This window comes from Lactuca virosa, chromosome 1, assembly GCF_052849685.1.
Source record: "Lactuca virosa cultivar CGN04683 chromosome 1, Lactuca_virosa_CGN04683_v6, whole genome shotgun sequence".
In the NCBI taxonomy this organism is placed as follows: Eukaryota; Viridiplantae; Streptophyta; class Magnoliopsida; order Asterales; family Asteraceae; genus Lactuca; species Lactuca virosa.
In genome coordinates this window covers 36,366,987-36,384,119 of record NC_136426.1, presented here as the reverse complement: position 1 = coordinate 36,384,119, position 17,133 = coordinate 36,366,987, and positions in this window count along the sequence as shown.

The following is a 17,133-nucleotide window of genomic DNA, read 5'->3' as shown; positions in this document are numbered from 1 at the left end:
GTATAGAAACCTTTGTGGAAAAAAGAAAAATGCATTGTAATCGTCTAAAGTTTTTAAAATTCAACTCCTAACTTGATTTACTTCTAAGATTTTTAAAATTTTCACCATTATCTTTTTGTCGAACACCAACCAAACTATATATATGACAGTTTCAAATGAAAATTATGTTAGAGAATGATAATGATAAAATTTTCAAACATTTGGGAAGTAATCAAGTTAAAAGTTGAATTATAAGAACTTTGGACGATTACAATGTCATGATACAAAAATGACGTAGTTGGTGAGTTTGGATACTTAAGCTTATATACTTTCTAGGTATATTCAATTTTCTCATATATATATATATATATACATATATATATATATATATATATATGAAAATAAAGAATTAAAATCCGAAATGGGTCATTCTGGACATCATAAAACTATTTTTTCTTACAAAAATAACATTCAGTCACATTTCGGATTTCGGATTCCGAACTGAAATTTCAGATTTTTGAAAAAAAAATGTGGAATATCAAGAACAAATATGAAATTTGATAAACAATTCTGGTACTTCGAGAATAAACAATTCTGGTACTTCGAGAAAATACTAGATTTTTATTAAAATCTAATAAATAATTAAATAAAATAACAAATGAAAGTATATACCTTAGTATGGCTTAAGTTCGCTAATTTGATATTAAACAATTCGAAATAGATATTTCTAAAATAACTTTTTCTTCTTTTTTTCTTCTTTCTTTTTTTTAAAGAAAAACTCTTAAATCTAAATAACAAATCTGTAGTTTCAAAGATAGTAGTCATTTTTAAAGATTAAAAGTAATAATTACTTATATTAATAAACTCATTAATAATGGTTAATCACTTAATTGCAAAGAGTTTTGTAATAACCCAAAGTATTAAATAAATTGAAAAGAAAACAACGAAAAGGATAAAGATGAAAGTTGAATAATGCGTATGTAAAAGTTTTAAAATAAATATTCTGGGTTGAGGATGTCGGTTGAGAATGTGGGTTTGCAGAAAGGTGGCATTGTCGCTTGTTTGTGTGCGCTTCGGGGCCCCATTCCCGCTTTCTTCTTTGTCACACTTCTAGTCATGCTATAAACGTGTTTCAACTTTCAACTAATAACATCCTTTTCTACATTGATTATTAAGAAAATATTCGAATGTTGTAATATGTGGCTAATATATCATATGTATTTTCTCTTTATCATAAATGACAATTTGGCTAACTTGGAATAATTAATTCATTAACATAATTAACTTTTAGAAAGAATCACAACGGAGATCATAAGCACATTGCCAGTGTCACATTATTATATATATATATATATATATATATATATATATATATATATATATATATATATATATATATATATATAAAGTTGTGGAAGAAAGAAATAGTGAAGTTGACATACTTTGTCCAAGTTTGGTCCCTTGATTTACATATCCGGTCCCTGTACTTCTTTAATTAATTTATTCATGTCCTTTTGTTTGTGTTCCATTCAACTTCCCATTTTTTTGGCAGAATTGGTCCATGTATTATTGTTGGAAGTTAGGAATACTAAATTTGGATGTTTTTTGACAACTTTGCTCATTATTCTTTACCCATTTTGACACTTTTGGTCATTGCAATCAATATTTTTATAATTTTTTGGAACCTTTTAATATTTAAAGTTTGGCCACAAAACTTTAACGGTTTGACAATTTTGATCCATTTTCTAAAAAGTTGCTAATTCCTACCCCTTTAATTCTTTAGCCATTTTCACACTTCTGGTCCTTGCAATCAAAACTTTTATATTTTTTGTCCGGGGCAAAGCCCGGACTTTTTATCCTTACACTTTCTATGTCTGTCATATTTATCAATTCGGAAACAACATTAAAAGCTTCTGGCCCCCGCGTAGCGGGGGTAACCTAAGTTTCCAATTGATATTATTATTATAATCAAAATATCAAATTTTTAATAAAAAAATTGTACAAAAAAAACAAACGACTGAATGAGTCAACGTTTGTTAGTGGATTACTAGCAGCTTGGATCTCGGCCCACAAAATAATTTAGCCTGAAATTTAAATTTAAATGGGTTAAACCCAAACCCGAGTAGTTCTTCTCCTTTAACCGGATTCACACCCGACACAATCTCCATTTCTTTTTATATCATGCTTCTGATTTGCAAATAAATAATGTTGAATAAATTTAGAGTTTCTCTAATAATCAATCTCCATCCCGGCAACTATTATTTGCAAATACTTTTATTGTATTAAATTAAATATCTTCTAACAGTACAAAAGAATCACCTAAAGGTGTGTGCCACTTAATTGCCCATTTTCTCAGTATGAATACATACAAAACTATTATAGCCGATTACAAAACTAAATAAATTTTTTATAGTAAAAACTTATAATTACATACACCATTTCAGTTTCTATGACCAAGGTGGTGTTTGTTTTTTTGAAGCAAAAATTCATGAAGTTTGCGGACCACCTCTGCAACCCTCTGTAGCAAAAGAGATGGACCAAACGGCTGCAAACTGTAATCAGAAGCGTGTTTGTTTTTTAACATATGAATGTTGCTACAGATATTAAAAAATTAAAATAAACTGATTTTATAAACCGGAAATAGTTTTTTTAATACCGAAAATTTAACACTATATGACATTTCAACAATAATATATGATATTTTAGCAAAAAATAATGATATTTCAACAAAAAATTATCATTATTCAATATAAAAAAAACGAAAAAAAAACAATTCAGCAAGAATAAAAAAAAAGAAAAAAAGAAGGTGAAACAAGAATTCAACAACATATAATCAAGATTTATCAAGATTTCAGCAAGAAAAAAAAAGAAAATGTTGGAAGAGGCAATACAAGTGTTGCCCCAAACAGAACACGCGCATACATATTTTACTCTGAAGACTTCTAAAAAACAAACAACTGCGAGATGAAAAATGTTGCGCATGTGTTGCGTCGTGCAACAATAAGAGGTACGAAGATGTTTTTTTACAAAAAACAAACAACACCTAAATCATTGTAATTTTTTTAATGCACGACCATAGGCATTGTAATTTTTTAGAAAAATCTATACAATTGTTAATTTTTCGTTTTTTAGTCCTAAAAGATCAATATACAACATTGGATCCCTTTAGAAAATTATGGGAAAGATAGAGAACAAACACGTAGTCTAAACTTGATCACTTGAAGCTATCACTACAAGTTAGTTGGCATCCTATTGAATATCGAGTATAAAAACTCAATTACACACACCTTCCTGTTAGAAAACAATACATTCTTTTTAATCTAAAATTATATAAAATAGTGGTTTAATTACATCTTACATCTTAAACTTATAAGCCCAAAAAAAAGTTTGCCTTTGCATCATGAAAACCAATTAAATCCATTCATAGTTTGCCTTCGTTGGATAAACATATTCTTTCATGGAAAAACATAATTTACAATTAGTTAAATAATTTACAATTAGTTAAATGCAATGCACATTATCTATAGTGGAGTCCACGGGTTCATTATTCCTAGGTCTAGATACGAAGATGCTACATAAAAACAAAAATAAATGGTAATTTAAAGTAACTAGAATAAACGCTTAAAAAACAAAATGAAAGAATCATACCATGATGGGAAATTTGTGGGGCCATTGTCTTGGAAGAACAACATGAGAAAGCATATCAAATGGTTCCATATTGGCAACATATCGCTTCAAGTTTTCAGTTGCACCCTGACATTGTTGGTGATTTTAGTGTCACCAGGACATTTTGTGTAATTGGAACTTACATGTGAGCTAAAGGGCTTCATAATTTGTACTCTAATATATGTTTGGTTATGTGCGGAGTGCACGCATGTATAAGATTGAATTAGAAGTCGGTTCGACAACAAGTCGGGGGTCCGGGGGCGGCGCCCCTAGCGGGGTCCAAGGGGCAGAGCCCCTGGTTGGGGTCCCGCTGACGGCCAACCCTAAAACGAATTCTTGAGGGTAATTATGGTAAAACTGACAAAGATCGCCAGTTTTGGAAACCATTGATTTCCTCATTAATTTCGAATTCCATTGACTTGTTTCCAAAGCAACCCATGATGGCCAACCCTAAAGCGAAACCCTACTTATCGTTTTCTATATAAACGACTCTCTTTTTTAGGAGAAGGATCACCTTTTTAGCTCTCGTTTTTCTTCATACAAATTCAGAATCTTCTAGCATTGACTTACGCTTTATGTGCCTAGATTCGTAAGTGTCCTCTTGGTATTATCCTAGACTGAGTTTCTTGTAACCCGGACATAGGGTAGAAATATCAGTTCGAAAAGTGTTTACACGATCCAAGGGGTATCCATATCTCCACCATAAACCCTACCCAATTTGTAACGTCTCATTTTTCACAACCAAAAATTTTCATTTTTATTAAGGTAAAACCTCCCAATTTATTACTCCATTAATTAAGAAAACCATTTATTCTGAATTACATTTGTTAAAAATCAGAGTATTGTAGAAACACGGAATCTTCAATGTTGCTGATGAGTGTGTACAGTCCTGCCTTCGCCTTCAAGCAATTACCGATCATACCTAAAACCATAAACAACCGGGTAAGCATAAAGCTTAGTAAGTTTCCCCCAAAATACCATCGTATAAACATATCATATATATACAATCAAACATGTCGGACCCAGTCAACCATTGGGTTGGAATACCCCAGGCCCAATCAACCTCCGGGTCCAGTCATCCTCGGGATGGAATACCCCAGGTTGGAATGCCAATATACAACAGGTCCAATCAGCCATCATGCTAGAATACACAGGGTTTGTTGGCCTACCACCTCAACCCTACCGCTCTTCCCGAGCCTCCGTGCCTACGGCTTACATCCGGCCCGCACCAGGTATCTTGGCCTACCGTACAAAGCGGGACCGCCTCAACCCAAGCCAAACACAATATGTCGACATATAAACAATCAGGATCAAGTAGGCACATATAGCCTTTAAACAACAATCATACAACTCACTACTGCCTACTAATCATCTCACAACATACAGTCCCGCTACCAGCTAACCCCCATAGAATGCGTAACCATAAGTAACTAGAGGTGAGATAGCCACCCGGACAGATGGTCCTACTCTAGAGCCACAACCAAACAAGGAACAGGCAAGAGAGCCTAGACCAAGAGTTCTCAGGCTATCCTACATGACCACCGACAGTCCCTAAGGGAACTCCATAGATGATAACCAGCAAGCACAAATAACATAACGTTCTACATCTTATTACCACAAAGCAACATACTCAATACCAGGAGACATATCTAACTGATAACTACAGCATAACAACATACTAAATATCAATAATCCAAGTAATGCATGGTCGTATATACTCAGAGGTGAGATAGTCACCCGGACAGGTGATCCTACTCTAAAACCACAACCAAACAAGGAACAGGTAAGAGAGCTTAGATCAAGAGTCCTCAGTCTATCCTACATGACTATATACAATCCCTAGGGCATCCTTCTACTAGTTGATAACCAAAACTAGTGGGCCGACATTGGTGCCTTCGACCCAAGGGTACAGTGAGGCGAAACTCACCTCGATATGCGCGTAGATAACCACTGTGGCAACGAAGAACTCTACCAGCTTCAACTCACTTCTAATCACCTACAGAAAGATACTTGAATCAACACCCAATCACATGTCATATTCACTTGCAACAGTGACCACCTCACATGAAATGACGATTAGGGTTTCACATAAAATGACGATTAGGATTAAGTAAGAACACTTAACCCATTAATGACTTAATCACTTAAGGGTATGACTGATTCAGATATCATTTAGTCATTCTCGGGTGATATAATAATCCAATCAACAACCCAAATACGCGCCCGATCATTGTCCAAATAGAGCTCCCCGATTCTAGGGTTTTTCACATAAAATGATAACTAGGGTTAGTGTTCCACACTTAACCCCTTAAGGACTTAACCTATTAATTCCAATATTGCATTAAGTTAATTGTATAGAATTATTAAGTATTATTTGAAGTTTAATTAATAGCTTTAACGTGGGTCCCGACCAACTCCAAACTAGGGTTTTTTGACATTAGGGTTTCTAAACCCTAATTAGGGTTTCCAACTCCTAAAGTTATATGATTAGTTAATTAAATAAATATATATTTAATAAATCAAGCACCACCAACTGCCACCTCGGGCAGTGGTGGTCGGTGGCAGTCTATGGCGGGAACCACCACCTTATGGTGGTGGTGGTGATTTTTCTTCAATTTCCGGTTAAGCAACACCCAAATAACAACATATAACTGAAAATACACACACACTCATGCAAAATACATACAAACACAGCCACCCTCGCGGTGGCAGTCGGCGATTGGAGATGACAGCCACCACCTCACGATGGTGGTGGTGGATTCTCTTTTGATTTCTGACCAAGAAAACACACACACACACACGACGTGCACTGGAATGCACACACCATACACGAAAACATATATAACACGACCACCCACATGGTGGCAGACGGTAGCTGAAGAACACAGCAAATGGAGCAGCCGCTCGGAGCGGCGACGACGACGGGACTCGAAGAAACGACAAAAGAAACGAAGGGGTGGAAGGGTTGCGCCATTACCAGAGAAGGAGGGGCAACAACGGCCACCAAATCGTCAGTCTTCGCTATCACCAACAACATCAACGTGTGGGGTTGGCTTCGACGGTTTCGGCTTCGTCGGCAGCAGGTGCAACGACGGGGTGCTCGCCCGTTCAAGGCGACGTCAAGGAAGTAGTGGCGGCGGCTAGAAGTTGGAGAGACAAGATGGCAGCTGAATAGTAATTAGGGTTAGGGTTTGAGAGGGTATCGGGTGTGTTTGTGACAAGGGAAAAGGAGGGGTGACGAGATTTAAGCCCCCCGTCTCCTACTCCAAACTTAAGCTCATTATGACACTTTCAGTCCCTCCCCCAAGGTTCCTTTTTCAACTTAGGTCCACTAATTACCAAACATCCCCTGCTTCACAAAATCCTTTACATTTCAAGTCCTAATATTACAATATAGACCCCAAATTCTGGAAATTATATCATTAACTCTTTATGGCTAACACTGATAAATTATTACGGATTCAGGGTTAAAACAAAATAAAATATAAAATACACCTCGAGATTTTAGGGTTTATTATATATTTATCTTATTTAATTTAATTTAATTTAATTTAAATTAATTTATTTTATTTTAAACGGAATGTTACACAATTTCTAACAGACATTGTTAAATTTGTTCCTGTAATTGAAGACATGAATGCAAGACATTGCCTTTTGATTAAGACTGGGATCATCAACAATACAACCCTCACCATAAACTTTGAAAAACATGTAGAATTTTCGAAAAAGTTAAAGCTGAACAACAAGCAGAAACATAGCTCAATTCTGGAGCCTTATTTTTGTAATGGTGCATGACATAACTATATACAAACAGCCTATAATGGAGTCAAGATCTAATTTTACAAAGAAGAAAAATAAACAAAACTTCTACTTCAAAAAGAAAGAAAACATTCAACTCCATAACAAATAAATGTGTGTGCCTATAGTTTTAGTGATACATATTGAAGAACTACATTAAAATATTATAAATTATAAGTCAAAGCCACTAAAAGTTAATATATGGATATAGTTTAGCTCCATTGCTCCCCTGTTTACACAAAAACCCAAATCAAAAGTTTGAAAAATGCTAAAAAAAATAACATTAAACCAACATGCACATTCAACATGAAGTTATCCAAGACAATAAAAACAACAAACAGAATAAGAAATCAACATAAAGAAACACTTCAATGTAATTGAGAATGACGATTCATGATTAAAAAAAAGGGATTAATTTGGGTTGATAATCACAGAGATTCAAAAATCTCAAAATCAAAAACGTTTTGAGAATAGAAAATAAATAGATGGAGAGGGAACTCCAAAATCGAAATCAATATAGATGGAGAAAAAAATAAATACCCATGAACAATGTCGTTCGTTTTCTTCCTCGAGTCCAAAAACAGTACAAAAATATTCAAGAATCACAAACGAAAATAGATTATTAGACGGTAATGACCGGTGTTGAAGTTCGTGGTCATATAAGAAAATAATAGTGATTTCAAAATAGGATGGCAACATCATAGCTATAACTAGGGTTTGGCATATATATATATATATATATATATATATATATATATATATATATATATATATATATATATATATATATATATATATATCCTCCTTAATAAATGAAAATAATTTTACCACATGTCACTCTCTCATTAACTTGGACACATGTCATTTTTTGGTATTTTTGAATAAATATTTTTTCCATTTGTCATTTTCTCAATTTTTTTAATCTTTTCTTAATTAACACATCATATTTACACACCTCAATTAATAATTGCCTTAATTAAAAATAACCAATAAATTACAATATTACTATTCATATAATATTTAATATGTTTCCTTTTAAATTCAAATTTTAAATTTTAAATTTCAAATCTAAACAAATTTTTGTTTAACACACTTTTTTTATTTTATCCAACCCGTATAACATACGGGTCTTACAACTAGTATATATATATATATATATATATATATATATATATATATATATATATATATATAAGGGATATTTGAACATTTTTATTTGAATTGATGTTGAAGGGGAGAAAAGATAGGCGAGAATCTTGATGATTATGACTGGAGAAGATACAAATTAATCAAATCAAAATAATTACCATTTTTATATAATTAATTTTGAAGTTAAACTTCCTAATTTATAGGAATGATTTTAATAAATGATTCAAATGGCTAGAAGGGAAAAAAAATAGAGATGACTGATAAAATGACACGTGGAAAATAATAAATACAGATTCATATTAGGCTGACACGTGTCAACCTAAATCTAATAAACATAATAATGACAAGACAAATAAAATATTCTACTACTTTTTCTTCTTATCATCTTCCTACACATTTAAGATTGTGATATTTATCATATTTGATAAATTTTATTTTTATTACACTTATCATGATCTAAAAGTGGTAGAAGGATATGTAGGAAGGTATGAGGAACACACATGACACAAATTTGTCCCTTCCACACTCGTTTGTGAACATATTGAATATAAATCTTAATATGTTTTTGTAAATATATGACAAGCCCATGATTATCTCTAAAAAGGAGCCTTTGTGGAGAGAAAGAGACTCCAACATATATAGTCACTTACTCACTTATAAGACCTTTTCGCATCAATGTTGGAAACTCTAACACTCCCCCTCAGAGCTAGAGGCTCGATAAGGATAAATAGGAATGTGTTGAGTCGTGCGGGACGCCGACTCTGATACCATGTAAGTATATGAGGAGCCCGAGATTGTCTCTCCAAAAGAACCCTCGTGGAGAGAAAGGAAAGTCCAACATATATAGTCACTTATAAGACTGTGTCGCACCAATATATGGTACATTAATAATTACTACTAGTAAAGGTAGTCCCTCTATGAGAATCTTTATTGGATAAAATAGAAAGCACTATTTTTAACATTGGTTAAAGGATCTTGCATCAAAATATTACTTATAATATGAATGTATAAATCATTTACACCAATCAAGAATTAAATAAGCATTATTTGCTGAGAAAAGTATCGAACAACTTTTGAAGCCTTACAAGTGCAAACACCAAGATTAGTTAAATAGTCGAATTCTTTCCATGGCCCATTCAAGTTACTGTATAGTAAAAAAATTAGCACTTCCTTGATAATGCGAGTTAAAACTGTAAAATCCAAATTTCTAGGTATTAATCTTGAAACACCTTTTATTGCTAAAGTTTGGATTTGGGAATTTTGCCTCTCCGCAGTGTAGTGCATGGGTTGCCACAGCGTAGTGGTGACACATCGCCACGGTGTGGTAGTTTAATGAGACCGCGGAACGACACCACATTACGCATAAAACCCTAAGTTTCGGGATTTGGGCCCTATATAAGGAACATAAGGGCTAGGGTTTTGGCCACCCTTAGCCCCCATCACTCCAGATGCATCCTTTGCATACCTTAACTCTCTTGCATCCATTCTTGAGCTCATTTTTGGTGTTTTCGTCATTTTGAAGGAAGGAAGAAGAGTTGTAGAGCTAGAGAATAGCAAGTAAGCATCATCTCAGCCGCTTTGAGCATCTATTGGACCCTTGTAAGCCTTTAAGTTCTTACCTTTTTGGTTCGTCTATTGTAGATCTATGAAAAAGAGCTTAGTTCTTCATTTTGTGTTCATATGAATGGTTTTTGTTGATAAAGTTTGCAACTTTATCATTTCCTAAGGTCCCAAGGACAACATATGTTTTAGATATGGATTTTTGGCTAGTGTTGATGCATGCATGGAGTTTTTGACCCCCCCCCCCATTTCTCATCATTTTGACCTAATTTGGAGTGTGACATGCATTGCACATGCATGTCTATAAAATAAAGATTTTTATGGTTCTTATAAGTGCTAGGAGCTTTCTGGAAAGTATGAGTGAAAGGATTAACAAATTAGTGGCTTAATCAATTAAGCTTTTTTGAACCATTTCTGCATCGCAATGGGTAGCTCGCAACGGTAGGTGGCAGGTTTCACCGGGTGTCTATCTTGTTATATAGCTGCCATGACACGGTCAGTGGTTGGCCACGACGCGGTGGTTAACCGTTGACTTTGACCATTGACCATTGACTTTTTTACTAACTTGATTTTGGTCAACTGAGTAGTTTAAATGGTGGGCTAAGGCTTGACCTTTTGTTTTACATTAGGTGGTGCATAGTTCAACCTTTATGTTCTTGTGAGTTGTAATGTTGGTCTGCTTCATCCATGGGGCGAGTCTTTTCACTATACTATGTAGGACTTTTGATGCTATCTATCTTTATGACTAATGTATGGCTTATATGAAAGAACATGATTTGGCCCCTGGAAGCTATATGAAAGATCAGGATTTAGCCCCTGGAAGTTGTATGAAAGACTAGGATTTGGCCCCTAGTAGTTGTATGAAAGACCAGGATCGGGCCCCTGGCAGGAAGTGACTGTAAGACTATGATTTGGCCTACAACTATCACTTGGGGTTGAAATAGACCCGTTACTTTACGTTTGTTGTATGTGGTATTTTGGGGAACCCGCTAAGATTTGTGCTTATGGTTTTAAGTTTAATGTTTCAGGTACTTCTGATAGCAAAGGTAAGTGCTCGACAAGATTGCATTACATCCACTGAATATTTCCACACTATTTGTCTTATGTCATACTCTGATGTTTTGAGAATATAATTGTATACTCTAATTCTCTTTCGATGGAATGAAATGAATGGTTTCAGTTATTTTAAAATGAAAAAATTTCTATGAAATTTAGAACGTTACAAAAACGTTGATACATTTTGAATATAAGAGAAACATTTATTTTTGATAGGTTTCTTTCAATTTATACCACAATTTATACGCAATTTTAGACAACTCATGAGTAGAAGATGAATTCTTAAACATAATAATTAGTAACCAAGAGACTACAAAAACATTTTCTCTATCCCACTTAAGGGATTTCACATCGTCATCAAAAGGATGAACACAGTCTCTTGTAACAAACCCTAACATGTTTATATTAATAAGTGTACGTTCTGTGGTAGTAGCCCACACTTAATAGCTGGAAATAGCACGTAATTTAAAACCAATCATATGAATACTAGTTATATCATTTTCATGCAAACAAACATGATCATCAATATCCAATACACCAATTTCAGGTTCAATAGTAGTCATAGAAGAGTTAGACATAGTCATAATGGCAATAGTTAAACACTGCTAACTGGTGTTTAAAATCAGAAACCAATTAAACCTTGAATTAGAACTAATAAATAACCCATAAAGAAAAGAACAACCAATTGATAGACCGAGGATTATAAAAAAATAATAAAAATCAATTATATTCACGCGCCCGCCTCTTCCTAACAGGATTCTTAGCCAATTTCTGACCAATGCAAACAGGTGGAGGTATGTTGATTTAGACCTAAAGATTACCGATAATTGATAGACCAATATAAGTAGTAATATATAAATCTTCATTTTCTATAGGCCAAGAATTGAGCTATGTACTCACCTGTTGGTTGTTCTTGCTACAAAAGAGAGGATAAGACATATATTGGGTAAATTCAACCAGTTACATGCCCTGTTGATTGTTATGACTAAAGACTATATACGACAAATAGAGATATCCAGTAAAATCATAACCCAAACAAAGTCACAGAATATGAGTTAAGTTAGATAAACAATATTACCCAAACAAAAATAATAAAAACATATATTAATTTTTTTTGGAGTGGATCTAATATAATAAGATTTGAAACAAATCGAACACAACATATCTAGATCTAATATAATAAGATTTGAAATATATCTGAACACAACATATTTGAAACAATATTACCCAAACATATATTAACTGCTTTTCAGGTTGTTCTTCAGATCGAGAAAAGTCGCACACATGACTGTACCTGCATCGAAAGCATAAATAAAATATTTTAAGACTTCCGCTAAAACCCTCTTTTATAATTAAATATGTAATAAAACATGTGTAAGACTTATATTTTGAATAAATAAAAATGAAAAAAATTTGCTTTAAAATTTAGGATGTTTCATAAGTTCCTTAAGGAACTTTGCACATCTAAAAAGAAGTTGCGAGATAATGAGACAGTAAAAGTGAGTAAAAATGTTTCTGTAGCTTTGTAGAAAAGGATGCCCACAAATTGCAAGGATCCGGGTGTTTTCATTGTTCCTTGCAAATTAGAAAATCTTTATGTCCCCTTGCTATGCTAGATTTATGAGCTTCAATTAATGTTTTACCTTATTTTCTTTACAAATATATTGGCATAGACACTTTAAGCAAAACTAGGGTTATTATCCAACTTGAAAATTGTTCTATAGTACACCCAAATAGTATATTAGAGGATGCTCTAGTGCAAGTTAATGAACTAGTATTTCCTATAAATTTTTATGTGCTTGATATGGGTGATGGTGACAAACCGACCTCGAGTTTTATACTTTTAGGTAGACCATTCCTAAAAACAACAAAAACAAAATTGATGTCTACAATGATATATTTTCTATGGAATTCGTTGGGGAGGTCATCAGCTTCAATATTTATGAAGCAATGAGGTACCCAAGGGATGTTGATTCTATAGATTTTGTTGATATTATTTCGCCTTTAACTGAAAAAGTGTTTTGAGTTGACTAACCATGATTTGTTGGAGTTTATTTTAATTTTTAAGCATGAATTTTTATAAAAATTTAGTCAAAGAGATTACAGGAAGTTATAAGCTAGATGGGGAGTTTTTAGAAATTATGGAGTTCATGGAAGAAAGGAAGAAAATGAGGTATGATAATACTAAAGTGAAATTGACCGTTTCTGGCACAAAACTTCTTCCTTCTATTGTACATGATCCTAAGATGAAATTAAAGACTCTTCCTGATCATTTAAAGTATGCCTACCTTGGAGAGGAGAAGACTTTTCCTATTATAATATCCAAGAATTTGTCCATCAGAGAAGAAGAGGAGTTAGTGACTTTGCTGAAAAGGTACAAGGAGGCCATATGATAGACCATTACAGACATCAAAGGGTTGAGTCATTCCTTATGCTTGCATAAAATATTGATGAAGGAAGACTCCAAACAAACCCAGGAAGCACAAAGAAGATTAAATCCACCCATGATGGAGGTAGTAAAAAAGGAGATCATGAAGCTCTTGAATGCATGTGTGATCTGTTCCATTTCCGATAGTAAATAGGTAAGTGTCATTCATGTTGTCCCGAAAAGGCCGAAGCCACAGTGATAAAGAATTATGAGGGTGATTTGGTACCCACCCATATGCAAAATGGGTAGAGGGCAAGTATCGATTATAGGGAACTGAATGCCTCAACAAGAAAATACCATTTTCCCTTGCTTTTCATAGATTAAATGCTCTAAAGATTGGTTGGGAAGTCCCATTATTGTTGCTTTGATAGTTTCTCTGGTTTTCATCAATTTCTGGTTCCCCCGGAAGATCAAGAGAAAACCATATTTACTTGTCCTTTTGGCACTTTCGCGTATCGATGCATACCTTTTGGGTTGTGCAATGCACTCACAATATTTCAAAGATGTATGGTGAACATTTTTTTTAAGTATGTTGAAAACATCATAGATGTTTTCATGGATGACTTCACAGTTTATGGAAACTCATTTGATTCATGTTTACAAAAATCTCACCCAGACCTTACAAAGGTGCATTGACACAAACCTAGTGTTCAACTATGATTGAGTTGGAAGAATCCGTTAGGTCTTCCAATATCAATATGTTGATTGTTTCACTCCTGTATCTTCATGAAAAATGTCATTTTATGGTTGATAAGGGTTTGATACTTGGACATATAGTGTCACAAGAAAGTTTAGAAGTTAACAAGACTAAAATTGATGTCATCAAAAGTTTACCTTACAAGGAAAATGTTCTGGAAGTGCATTCATTTCTTGGTCATGCAGTTTTTACCGACGCTTCATCAATGATTTTTTCAAAAATCAAGGTACAAATGTGTCAACTTCTACAAAAGGTGGCCGCGTTCAACTTCAATGATGCATGCAAGAATGCATTCGACTGCTAAGACTTGCTAACATCTGCTCCCATCATACAACCGCCAAATTGGGAACTCTCATTCGAGATAATATGCAATGCACGTAATACCGTGGTTAGGGTGGTTTTGGGACAAAAGATTGACTGAGCTCATCATGTTATCTACGATGCATCCAAGACCCTTGACAATGCACAAAACAGTTACACCACAACAGAAAAATAATTGTTTTCTATTGTTTTTCCAATAATTTAAAAAGATTTATTTGTTAAAGAAAACCAATTATTTTCAACAATATTTGTGTCCTTCGTTGCTCAAAACAAGAGATGTCTATAAATCAATATGTAATATAGAAATATAAATCTATATGTAAGATAGAAATTGGTTTTGTTGTTTTGTTTTGTTTTTTTTTTTTTTGAGAATTGAATTGAAAGCCTCACATGTTTTCCAAAAAACTAGAATTACAAACATTTGTTTTTTGTGATGTTTGACATGATATTGCATTTGTTGGATGAAAGATCGAAGAATGTTGTGGCCCGAGTATGTCGTTGATACCAAATATTTGTGGAAAGAGCCACATAGGTGAAATAAGATGTCAAAGGTTTAGCAAGTGGTAGAGTTTTCTAATGTTATTGCAGGGAAAAGTTCAATATAGAACCATAATTATTGGTTCTTCAAGGAATCAAATCTTTTTTTCAATTTCTAGAGCTTATTCTTTATCGAAAAAAAAATCTAAAAATATCTAAATTCATATATTAACATTGTGAATGTGAAAAATATTTTTCGGATTCACCGTGTGAATCCGGATTCACATTATGAATTTTCAAAGATTCACATTGTGAATTTGACGTAAAAAAAATCGAATTTGATATCATTGGAAAAATGATAAAAAGTTATGAATTTCTGTATTTTTAGTTTTTTTTTTTTATAAAAAATAAGTTCTAAAAGTTGAAAAAAAAATTGGTTCCTTGGTTAATTATGGTTCTCTATTGAACCTCACCCTGTTATTGCATTGTAGTATATGACGAATCTTCCGCGAATTCTTCATAGTAAAATCAATCATGTCAAATTTCAGATGAACTATATTGTATAGAGTAAAACCGCAAATTGATATAAGGTTTTTAATGATATTTAGTTTGTTGCCACCGATAATATTATTATGGGAATCATAATATTAGAAAAAGATACCTTGGATATCCGATTAGTTGATACTTAAATTATGTATATTAAAGTCGATGTTTTTTGGTGCAGACTTAGAACGACATGTTTGATGTGTGTAAAAGTCATATAGGCTTCTTGTGATCCACTGGTCCACTACCAAGGTCCAAGGATATCCGGCTATTGGGTTGATGTTTGGGCTTGCCAAGGTGATAGAGAGCCGACCCATGGTAAATATAATCCATAATTGCTTGTTGTTGATGTGGGTCGGTCTATGGCTATTTATGGGCGGAAGCCCACGGCTGTTGCTACCAGCCCAGGCGCTGTTTCACCGTCCTTTGTTGTAATTCTTCACATCCAGTTTATTTTTCAATTCATGTTTCAATATAATTTAATATTTGATATATTGTTTTTTTCTTCAACTTTTTTATTAAACAAAGGAAAAACGAGGAGCTTTTTTTCTTGAAACAAATAGATAATCTTTCCAAACATTTTTGGGATTTTGTTATGTACTAAATTTATGATTACGTTTACCTTTACAAAACTTTAAAAAAAAAAATGCGTATATATCTTTGTTATACACTTTTTGTAAAGTTATCGCATAACCCCATTTATTATAAACCGTCATATCTTATGATAAATATGTTTTTATTATGAAAAAGGATGTTAAAAGACAAACACATATAGTCAGAACATTATTAAGGAGAAAAATAAAAATCAAGAAATATAATTTTATAAAAATGATTTAGAAGTTCACTAAAATAAACTGCAAAAACCAAAATAGCTTACACCACTTTTGTTTTTTGCTCCAAGAGGGGCGGCAATTCAGTTTTGGCGATTGACTATATTTATTTTATATTCATCATAGTAAAGTAAGTACATATAATTCACCCAACCTTTCAAAGATGGATGGCTGACTTTATTTCAATCGCAATTTCCTTACAAATAAACTGAGTTTGTCATACATAAGATCCGAGTTTTGTTTGTTTTTTGGTTACTATTTGAAAAGGAAATGTAAACAACAGAAAATGATGTTCAACGAGCATTTATTATTTTGAAAAGTATAAATATTTTTTAAAAAATGTAACTAAAAGAAATTAATACGTTTCGACTCATTTTTATTATGTTTCCAATTTACAAATTTTGTTGCATCAAATTACCACTTGAAAGGGAATAAATTTCAAACATAAATAACTTTTTAATTTTCTAGTTTTTAAAAATTTGGTTTTGAAAAAAAAAACATCACAAGTATATTTCAGTTTAGAGGTTAAATTACAGGAATGATCCTTATGATTTAAGATAGTCTGTCTGGTTGTTTCTTATTTATTTATTTATTTATTTTAACTTGGACAATCTTTCCATATTGTTTTT